This window comes from Priapulus caudatus, unplaced genomic scaffold (assembly GCF_000485595.1).
Source record: "Priapulus caudatus unplaced genomic scaffold, Priapulus_caudatus-5.0.1 Scaffold150, whole genome shotgun sequence".
NCBI lineage: Eukaryota > Metazoa > Priapulida > Priapulimorpha > Priapulimorphida > Priapulidae > Priapulus > Priapulus caudatus.
Window position 1 is genome coordinate 339492 of NW_014577211.1, and position 10826 is coordinate 350317.

Below are 10826 nucleotides of genomic sequence, written 5' to 3' on the forward strand. Positions count from 1 at the left end.
GTACAATGGTCCGTAGTAATTAATTAGACTAATCGTGCTTCAATAAACTCAAAATTTACAGAGATTATAGCTAACACATGTACGTGTCTATGTGTATCTAGATTTCTAGAAATGTAACTCAAATCGTTCGCGCCATATGATAATTTAATTGTACACTTTCTTACGGCCATAGCCGTGCGTATCCATTTGGAAACAACATTTCGTCCAGCGACCACGTGACCGATTTTTTCCGACTCGTCATGGCGCAACTCTCTGTATATATAGGGACCCTAGACTACTGTACACACAAAAACTTTGTGAGCTTCATGGCTATATCTTTCCAGTTTTTGTCTAATTCAAGTCTTGAAATAACCTTCTAGACCATGAACACAACTGTAAATGTATTTAGGCAAGTTTCATTAAAAAATGGTGCGTAACGGACATGACACTTTCTGTGTAACGGATGTGACAGTTTGTTCGCTTTGTTCCAAGCTATCATACTTTCTTCTGATTTCTGTAGAAGTTATGCCTTCATGTAGTATGAAAATAGTAGTCTGATTTATCTGACAGGTAATTCAAGCGAATTTATTACTTTATGAAGTACTTACTAACCTTAGATAGTTCCAAACTGGGTTTATTCTAAACACGAACCTTTCTCCGCTATTCTGGGACTTACTATGTATCACAATACTCTGTATTAAACTAATATAACGTGTTACAAAATTTTGAAGCGACGAGCGGCGATATTTCGAGCACCATTTCTGTTGACCTGTGATGTATGCATTAGTTTAATACAGAGTATTGTGATACATAATAAGTCCCAGGATAGCGGAGAAAGGTTCGTGTTTAGAATAAACTCAGTTTGGAAGTTCTAGTCTCGAAAAACGCACCATAAAACTGCCCTGCGTGAATCACTCAGGGGCTCCTCCAAAGAAAAGAATATGCTTGCGTTGTAACCCTACTCTTGTTGGGTTACATTATTGTATCTATACTACGACGTGATTGGCTAATTTATATTAATAAAATAGCATGTCAAAGAAATATACCTAAAACTATTTTAATTTGTAAAATATTTGTAAATGTACCTTTTTTAATTGTGTTTTCAATGAGCCTCAGCATCAGTGTTATGATGAAAGTCAGTACATTCGTTTGATTTAAAGGAATAATAGGTCCATTGATTATGCAATGTTGACGAATGCTGGGGTAACTGGCACCTTGTGTAGTTAATAAACTTGTACATTACCTTATAGCCAAATGCGTATTAGTTTGTCCGATATCACTGCTGGTTACATTACAAACAAGACTTGAAATCGGATGTATCAACGTATCATTTACGTGCTGTAAATGTGATCCAGGAGTCAAGCGATTACGTAAACATTTGTGCGGCTCGTATGTTTTGGGCGCCAGATGAAAAGGAGGTGTCAGCGGTGTAGCTACGGCCATGGACTAAACATGGAAATAGAGTAAAGCATACGTAGTAATCACGGACGCACGTGGACAGCCCTGACAAAAAGTTCCTTATCACAAGCATCCATGTTTATGAGGCCGAGCGTGCGTGCGAAAATGTCCGGTGCACTATAAATCTGTATCACAACCCGCTTTGCCGGCAGCGGTTTGAAACTGTAAACAACTGATTTTTGTACTGCGGATTTCAATTAGACATTTCTTAGTAACCAGCACTGCTGGTCCAGCAGTGATATTGGACAAACTAATACGTGTTTGGCTATAAGGTAATGTACTTATTAACTACACAAGGTACCAGTTACTCTAGCATTCGTCAACATTGCATAATCAATGGACCTATTATTCCTTTAAAATATGAAAATCTACATGAAACTGGGCAATTAATGTTTTTACTTGAGTGAACGTTTTTCGTGAAATTGCCCATATAATAACACAGTACACAATCTATCAGGGTTCTCCCCAGGATGAAATTGAAACAGGGGGAGGGGAGGAGGGAGAGGGCGAGAAGGTGGAGGAGGAGGAGGAGAGAAAGAGGAGGAGGAGGAGGAGAGAAGGAGGAGGAAGAGGAGGAGAAGGAGAGGAGGTGGAGGAGGAGGAGGAGGGGAGAACGTGGGGAGAAGGTGATGGGGAAGAGGAGGGGGAGAAGGTGGAGGAGGAGGAGGAGGAGGATGGGAGAAGGTGGAGGAGGAGGAGAAGAAGGAGGAGGAGGAGAGGAGGAGAGGAGGTAGAGGAGGTAGAGGAGGAGGAGGGGAGAAGGTGGAGGAGAAGGAGTAGGAGGAGGAGAAGGTTGAGAAGGAAGAGGAGAGGAGGAAAGAAGGAGAGGAGGTGAAGGAGGAAAAAGAGGAAAAGGGGAGAGGAGGTGGATAGGAGGAGGGGGAGAATGTGGTGGGGAGAAGGTGGTGGAGAAATGGAGGGGGAGAAGGTGGATGAGGAGGAGGTAGAGAAGGGAGGAGGTAGCTGCGGGCCAGGTGGTGAAGAAGGAGGGGAGAAGGTGGTGGAGGAGGAGGAGAGGAGGAGAGGAGGTGGAGAAGGAGGAGGAGTAAGAGAGGAGGTGGAGGAGGAGGAGGAGGAGAAGGTGTGGAGAAGGTGGTGGAGGAAGAGGAGGGGGAGAAGGCGGAAGAGGAAGAGGAGGAGGAGGAGGAGGAGGAGGAGGAGGAGAGGAGGAGAGGAGGTGGAGGAGGGAGGAGGTAGAGGAGGGCGCCTCTACCTCCTCCTCTCCTCCTCCTCCATCACATTCTCCCTTCCTCCTCTTCCTCCTCCCTCAACCATCACCTGCAGTTCCTCTACCTCCTCATCTCCCCCTCCTACTCCTCCTCCTCCACTACCTTCTCCGTCGTCCTTCATCTCCTCCTCTAAATGTCCAGGGGGTAAATGTCCGGGGGGTAATTGTCCGAGCGGTAAATGTCCGGGGGGAAATTGTCTGGGGAGTGATTGTCTGGGGGGTAATTGTCCGGGCAGGGGCGAGTACAGGATATGTACCAGGGGGGGGGGTCTAACCGTAGCCCAAACTTGCAAGCACGCGAAGGGGGGGTCTGGGTCTGGCCCCCCCCCAGAAAAATTTTGAAATTACACCCCTTAGATGCGTTTTCTGCGCGAACAAGGGGGGTCCGGACGCTCTGGACCCCCCCCTCTCCCTGTACACGCCCCTGCCGGGGGGTGATTGTCTGGAGGGTAAATGTCTGGGGGGTGATTGTCCGGAGGGTAAATGTTTGGGGGGTGATTGTCCGGAGGGTAAATGTCCAGGAGGTAATTGTCCGGGGGTGAATGGCATGGGAGGCGTAAATGTCCGTGGGCGTTAATTGTTTTCTGGGTCGGGGTTGAAATGTCACGGAGGGTGATTGTCCGCCGGGGTAAATTTCCGGGGGTAATTGTTCTGGGGGTGATTGTCAGGGAGGTAATTGTCGGGGCTTTGGGGGGGCGTCCGCCGGCCGTCCACCGGGAATGGCTATTGGTTTTTGGTAATGTCGGCGGGTATATTGTCCTGATACGTTAGTATATAGATCATGCTAAGGATATCTATGGTTGGTTCGACCGAGTACGTGCGTTTGGGTACGGCCTGATGTGGCCGCTACACGCGTGCGCGCACGCCATGTGTGTTAAAATCGTTGAGGCACATATTACGAGCTAGAGCAATTACAATTTTGTCAGATGCATCGATAATCTCATAACTCGCCTCGACGCTACTATTTTAATTTATTTCATAGCCTTTTGTCCAGCCTTGCAGATACATCATGTCATTGATGAGGATTTTTTCAGAACTCCGCATCTTTTCTCAGTCAAAAGCCTAGGCTTTTCACACGCAATCGCCCAACATCTCGACCCAACGCGCTCAATGCCCGATAATACCATTACACTTCGTTTTTCCGAATGGGCCGAAGGCTTTGCGAATGGGTTCTCGCACACGATTGCGCCTCCTGTCGCAATGATAACGCATCAGCAATGGCCGTCGTAAGCCGCCTTTCGCTGACGTCATATTTCGTTGATTGCTGTTAAGCCCCATCATCTATCCGCGCCTTAGCAGTAGCACAGCGTAGAGAGTCGCTGCAGCTCCCCCCCCCCCCCCCCCGCCCGCAGATCGATGATATGGCGGCGCTCGATCTTAGTTATGTACCGTGACAATATTGATATTCGTACAGTATGCGAGACATCATGCTTGAACCCAATTCACTTGCTCTTGTGAAAGCTTTGACCTATTGTCATTACGCCTAGAGGGTTGTTATTCACTTGACGACTGTATCAGTATACGTCGATCGAATACGTAGCACCGTACATTGGAAGTAATCCGCAGCCTCCTAAGCTCACACAGGCGCTTACATTTTCCCCGCCCCCGAGCGGTACATTCTGCGTGTGTGAACATGCAAAAATTTCCAAAAGAAGTGTCCCCGTGGTCGCGAATTGAAAAACATTAGATAAAAGAACCCTGGCTAGGCCAGAAGCCTGTTCTTGAACCTCAACGCGATGCAAGTGTGCCGATGTGCACACTTTCAGTCGCAAAAAAAGACCTTCGCTATGCCTATAAGATTAATGTGCCTCAAATTTTCAAAGTTATTGAAATTGTTGGGCTATCTACCCTGGTGGCATCTGTAGTTTCGCACAAAGATGCGCAGTCGCCGCGTATTTTACTATTGAAGTGAGGTATGTTTTGCTAGTATCTGTATAGCTATACTATAGACTCCGCTGATCACGGCACTTGAATTTTCATTGAACATTGAAGACTAAAATTATGCCCCAGGTTACTACTGACTCCTGTAACATATATTGGCAATTCCCAGCGTTACACGACACATAGACAGAAGACCAGTTTTCTTGAATATATAATAATAATAATTAATAATTAATATTGACACTGACAAGATCAAATGCTAAAGAAAATGATAGTCTTGTTTTACTCTGTGCATGATCTATCTGGTACATTCTGTACAGCACGGATCGTTACATGACAATTATGTTGATTATTTCACTGATCAGTTCCTCAGAGATTGGACATAATAATATAATGATATAGTTTCCGTTAACGGGCGCATGACAGAAAACGTACAAACTTACAAGGGTTATCACATGCCACTGCTTAGCGTAGGCCTAGACTACTGTAGCCATCGTACGGTTAGGGCTCCCTGTATACAGAGGTCATGCCGCCAACTCAGGATTTGACGCCATTTTGCTTCCAAATGGCATGCTCACGCCTGCCGTTAAGTACAAGCGCTGTATGAGAATACGCTGTCAACTGGTTCCGTACGTTAATTAATTAGACTAATTCGTGCTTCTCAAACTTCAATTTACAGAGTTAAGGCTAAACATGTACGTGTCTATGTGTATCTAGATTTCTAAGAAATGTAAACTCAGAATCGTCTACGCGCGCCATATGATAATTTAATTGTACACTGTTCTTTACGGCCATAGCCGTTGCGTATCCATTTTGGAAACAACCATTTCGTCCAGCGACCACGTGACCGATTTTTTTCCGACTCGTCATGGCGGCAACTCTCCTGTATATATTAGGGACCTAGATACCTTGTAAGCACCACAAAATTCATGTGAGCTTCATGGCTATATTTTCCACGCTTTTTGTCTAATTCAAGTCTTGAAATAACCTTCTAGCACCGATGAAACACAACTGTAAATGTATTAGCGCAAGTTTCAATTAAAAAATGTTGCGTAACGGCACATGACACTACTTCTGTGTAACCGGATGTGGACGATGTATTGTCGCTATTGTTCCAAGCTATCATACTTTCTTCTGATTTCTGTCAGAGAGTTATGCCTTCACCTGCTAGTATGTAAAATAGTAGTCTGATTTATCTGACAGGGTAATTCACGCGAATTTTTACCTTTATGAGTACTTACTAACCATTAGCATAGTTCCACTGGTTATTCTAAACACGAACTTTCTCGCTATTCTGCGGACTTACTATTATCACAAATACTTGTATGTAAACTAAGCTTATACGTGTTACAATAATTTTGAAGCGACGAGCGCGATTTTCGAGCACCATTTCTGGCTTGACCGTGTGATGTATGCATTACGGTTCTAATAGCAGATTATTGGACTACCATATAATAAGTCCCAAGCGATAGCGGAGGAATTAGGTTCCCGTTGTTGGTGAGAATAACATCCAGTTTGGCAAGTTCTAGTCTCGAAAAACGCGCACATAAAACTTGCCCCGCGCGTGGAATTCACTCAGGGCTCCTCCAAAGAAAAGAATATGCTTGCGTTGTCAACCGCTAGCTCGTTGTTGGCGTTACATTAGTGTAATGCTATATACTAGCGAACGTGATTTGCCGCCTAATTTATACTACACAACAATATAGCATGTTCAAAAGAAGATATACCTAAAATATTTTAATTTGTAAAATATTTGTAAATGTACCTTTTTTAATTGTGTTTTCGAATGAGGCCTCAAGCCATCAGTGTTATGATGAAAGTCAGTACATTCGTTTGCATTTTAAGAGGAAATAATAGGTCGCATTGATTATGCAATGTTGGACGAATGCTCGGGTAACTGGCACCTTGCTCGTACGGTAATAAACCTTGTACATTACCATTTAGCTCAAATGCGTCAATTAGTTTGTCGATAATCCTGCTGGTCTACATTTACAAACAAGACTTGAAATCCGGATGTATCAACGTATGCATTTACGTGCTGTAAATGTGATCCAGGAGTCAAGCGAATTCACGTAAACATCTTGGTGCGGCTCGTTATGTTTGGGGCCAGATGAAAAGGAGGTGTCAGCGTGTAGCTACGGCCATGGACTAAACATGGAAATAGAGTAAAGCATACGTAGTAATCCCCGGAGGGCGACGTGGACAGCCCTGACAAAACAGTTCCTTATCACAAGCATCCATGTTTATGAGGCCGAAGCTGCCGTGCGTGCGAAAATGTTCCGGTGCCACTATAATCTGTTATCACAACCCGCTTTGCCGCAGCGGTTTGAAACTGTAAACAACTGATGTTTTTGTACTGGATTTGCTAAATTAGACAATTTTTCTTAGTAACCAAGCACTGCTGTCCAGCACGTGATATCTGGACAAACTAATACGTGTTTGCGCTATAAGGTCAATGCACTTATTAACTACACAAGGTACCCTAGTTATCTAGCATTCCGTCAACCTTGCACTAATCAACTGGACGCTATTATTCCTTTAAATATGAAAATCTACACTTTAGAACTGGGGCAATTAAATGTTTTTTACTTGAGTAACTTTTTCGGTGAAATTGCCCATAATATAAACAGTACACACATCTATCAGGGTTCTTCCCAGGATGAAATTGAAAAGCAGGGAGGGGAGGAGCGCACGCCAGAGGAGAGGGACGGAGAGGTCGGGAGGGAGACAGGAAACATAGGGGTCCGACGCGATGAAGCAAGCGATGTTAATTATTATCACGATACATATACAAATTATAAGACGTAAAATGACCACACACACCAATTAGGAACGAGATTTTCGGGGTTCTCCTGCTCACTCTAAGAATAGCCGAGAATCTCCGGTGCTTACAGATTTAGTGGTTCGGGTCACTATGCGGCAAGAGCATTGACTCGCTTACTAGTACTTGTCATGTGAAGTCTGACAGTGCATGCAGATAACGGTACTGCCGGCTAAAACATACCACGAGTCCGGGCTGTCCTGGTTGAATGGAATTCTTGACATCGATTCTCCGCCGCTTGTCAAACTTTTACTTTGGCTGGAATTTTAATCCGGGTGCGCAACGATTGAAACAGGGGGGGGGCTGACGTTCTTCCCAACGGAGGGCGCGCGCGCCCTGTTTGCCGCAACGTAGGGAGAACACTGTCTATTATCCAAAATTCTGAAAACCGAAAAGCTCCAGAAGACCGAAAGTCTTCGTGGAGATTGTCTTCACACCAAAGCTCGCGTTTAGCACCAAAACTCGACCCGACAAATATTAAAGGAATACGACTGGGTTCTAGGGTTATTTTCAGTTGATTCAGGTTAAAATTACGCTATATTAAAAAATTCATGGTTCAATCACCATCAGAAATAATTTTTTTTATGTTTTAAAACTAACGACTACAGTTTGATTACAACGACCATGGCGCCACTCAAAGCGCACTATCTGAGAAGTTGCGCAAATGGACTTTTCAGCCAAGGGCTACATGCAGACCGAGGGGTGTTTCTTATTTATTAATTTAAAAGCAGAAGGATTGCAATATCTTATAAATGACATATAGTTTCAGTTATAATACGGATAAATTTAATTGTCTTTGTAAAATGAATATCGTTCGGTTAAATACCATTTAGGTATTAATATAATAGCATCTTTGTTATTAGCCCTCATTCTGTAGGCCGAATGTGCAAAATAAATAGGCAAATGCGCAACTTTTTCAGAGTGGCGGCACGGTCACGGGTGTCATGTCAGCGCCCAAAAATGATGATTTCGAAATTCATTGTTGTTTTATGACAAACATGCATGCGTGATTATAGATATTTATAGGTATGTGCTATTATTTTTACTCTCAAATTGTAGAGTAAAGTATTCCTTTAATATTTGGCATTACTCAGAGTCATACATATATTGTACTGTACTGGTCAGTACAGCACTTGGCCTTTTGAAAACTTGTAATTTAGTACTGTCTTAGTGTCGCTGAAGGGGTCGTTGTCGTATCAGGTACTACATATATGTACCCGAGGTACATATATGTATACACAAAGTGTACCAGACTTGTACTACAGAAGTGTACCCTAACCCTAAACATACCTCATAAAAATATAAACATAATACTAAACAACATAAAACTACCTCGGGTACATATATGTAGTACCTGATACGACAACGATCCTTCGTGTCTTAGTATCTAGTTGCAGGATATACGGTATGTATATATCTGTACTGTACTACCATTCCGAAATCTGGAAAATTCCGAATTCCGAATCGTGTCTGGTCCCAAGGGTTTTGGATAATTATAGATTGTATACTGTACATTTTATTATCAGTGGTGATGTGATCACTGTGCACACGCACAGTTCAACTAATGGTAATGGCAGTAATGTTGATCACTTGACTGATGCGTTAACACATTCAACGCTTCTCCGTTATCTTGTGCTATCGTGAGATAGTCAGAGATTTGCAAGATATGGCAGCGGAAAGCAAAATGATTAATTGAAATTTGAACCGTGCATGTTTTGGTGAATATAGCTAAGTACAAAGGTTCTCAGACATGTTAAGCCCGGCGCACATTGCCGAACATTTTGCTGAAAAACATTATCGTAGCAATGTTCCATGAAATGTTCGGCAATGTGCGGTGAAAAAAGTCGTCGAACATTTGTTCCGAACAATATTTCTGAAGATCGGAAATGTTTGATATCTCGAACATTGTTCGTCGAATGTTCGTCAATGTGCGCTGAATGTCGAACAATTCTAGGAACATTTGTAAAGTAGTAACCAATAGCAGCACGATATGTGGTCACATGATTTTTGTGCCTAATCATGCGCCGATCACGTGACTCTTTACAACACAGCTACTAGACGGCGCCACGAGGTTGTTCGCTGCAAAATGTTCGGCAATGTTCGCTCAGCAATTGTTCACCCGCACATTGCCAGACAAAAACATTTGTTCAGGAAAATGTTCGGCAATGTGCGCCAGGCTTTAGCGTTACTCTAGACAGTTACTGTTACTCAAGCAATGATGGCAGGGCGACGGCACCAACGGCAATTCAATAGCCATACTGCCCTTGAAAATCCAACCCGACCAACGACAGTGACCTGCCTTGCCCTTTTGTGTATTGCCGTCGGTGCCCTTTAATCTACTGCCCTGGTTTCGTTTTGTCGAGTCAACATAACGCGTGTGTGCTGTAGTTGCAATGATGAGCTTGAAACCGATAGTCGCAGGAGGGAATAATAACAGCATCGGATAATTATTCGCTCCTGATAGTGGGCATGTAAAATTTCTTGTTACTGTACTTCCATTAGCAGAGGGGGGTATAGGGGTCGGTGTTACGGTGTAAGCTTACATGGGGGCAGGAGACGGTGTACATGGGGGCGGAAGACGATGTACACGTGAGAGCGGGAGACGGTCTGTACAAACACGGTAAAAAAACAAAAACCCGTAGGGAAGAGGGGTGGAATCCGTGAGGATGGGGAGAGAAAGGCAAGAGATGGGTACACCCTGTACCCCCCTCGGTAGCAATGTGGAATGTTTGGAACTAAAATTGCAGTTCGTAAATTTTATGTACATAATTCGGTGTCCACATTCATTCATTGTTGAGTTAGGAATACATAAAAAGCTAAAATTGCAGCCAATGTTATCACTGCTTTGTATTTACAATAGCAGGCTAGCAGCCTATGATTTTATTGCCAAAGAAAAAGATTTGCTGATTTGCTGACAAAACATTATTATAAATGTGCTAATTAAGAGATGTTTTAAGGAGTCTAGTCTATGCAAATAACATCGAAAATTATGTTAAACTGGGCCTACTATTTTGTACATGTATGTATTTAAAAAAAGGCAAGACGATGTTGATGTATTAATTTGTTATGAGTTTGCCTTTATTTTACAAAAGTGCCTTGGTGCCCTTCTCAAATTTTGAGAGTTGCCTTGGTGTCTTTTAAAATTGCCTCGGTGCCCTTCCATTTTAGAGAAAATTCAAGGCGATTTCTCACATGCCCTAAAAAGATTGCCTTGCCCCTCTCATCGCTTAATTCGAGCCCATGTTCACATGTTTCACATGTTTATAACGACAGTCGCAAAGCGCTCTAGAACGACGAATGTGATTGGTTGTATTTTTAGATAAAGTTTTAATAGTCTGCTTTGAAAAATTGAGTGTTGTTCCTTTTTGACTAAACATGCTAAATGTGTGTGATTCAAGTTATCCGCATGTTCAAGAACTGATATTTTGTTAGATGAAAAAAAAAGCCCTCCCCCAGAAA

The 10826-nt window shown here is 43.2% G+C and overlaps 1 protein-coding gene across 1 annotated transcript in view; it reads left to right on the forward strand.

Moving 5' to 3' along the window:
* Nucleotides 1-10826, forward strand: part of LOC106806266 (phosphatidylserine decarboxylase proenzyme-like) — a 29364-nt gene that overhangs the window by 1211 nt on the left and 17327 nt on the right. The gene's annotated exons all lie outside the window — the stretch shown is intronic.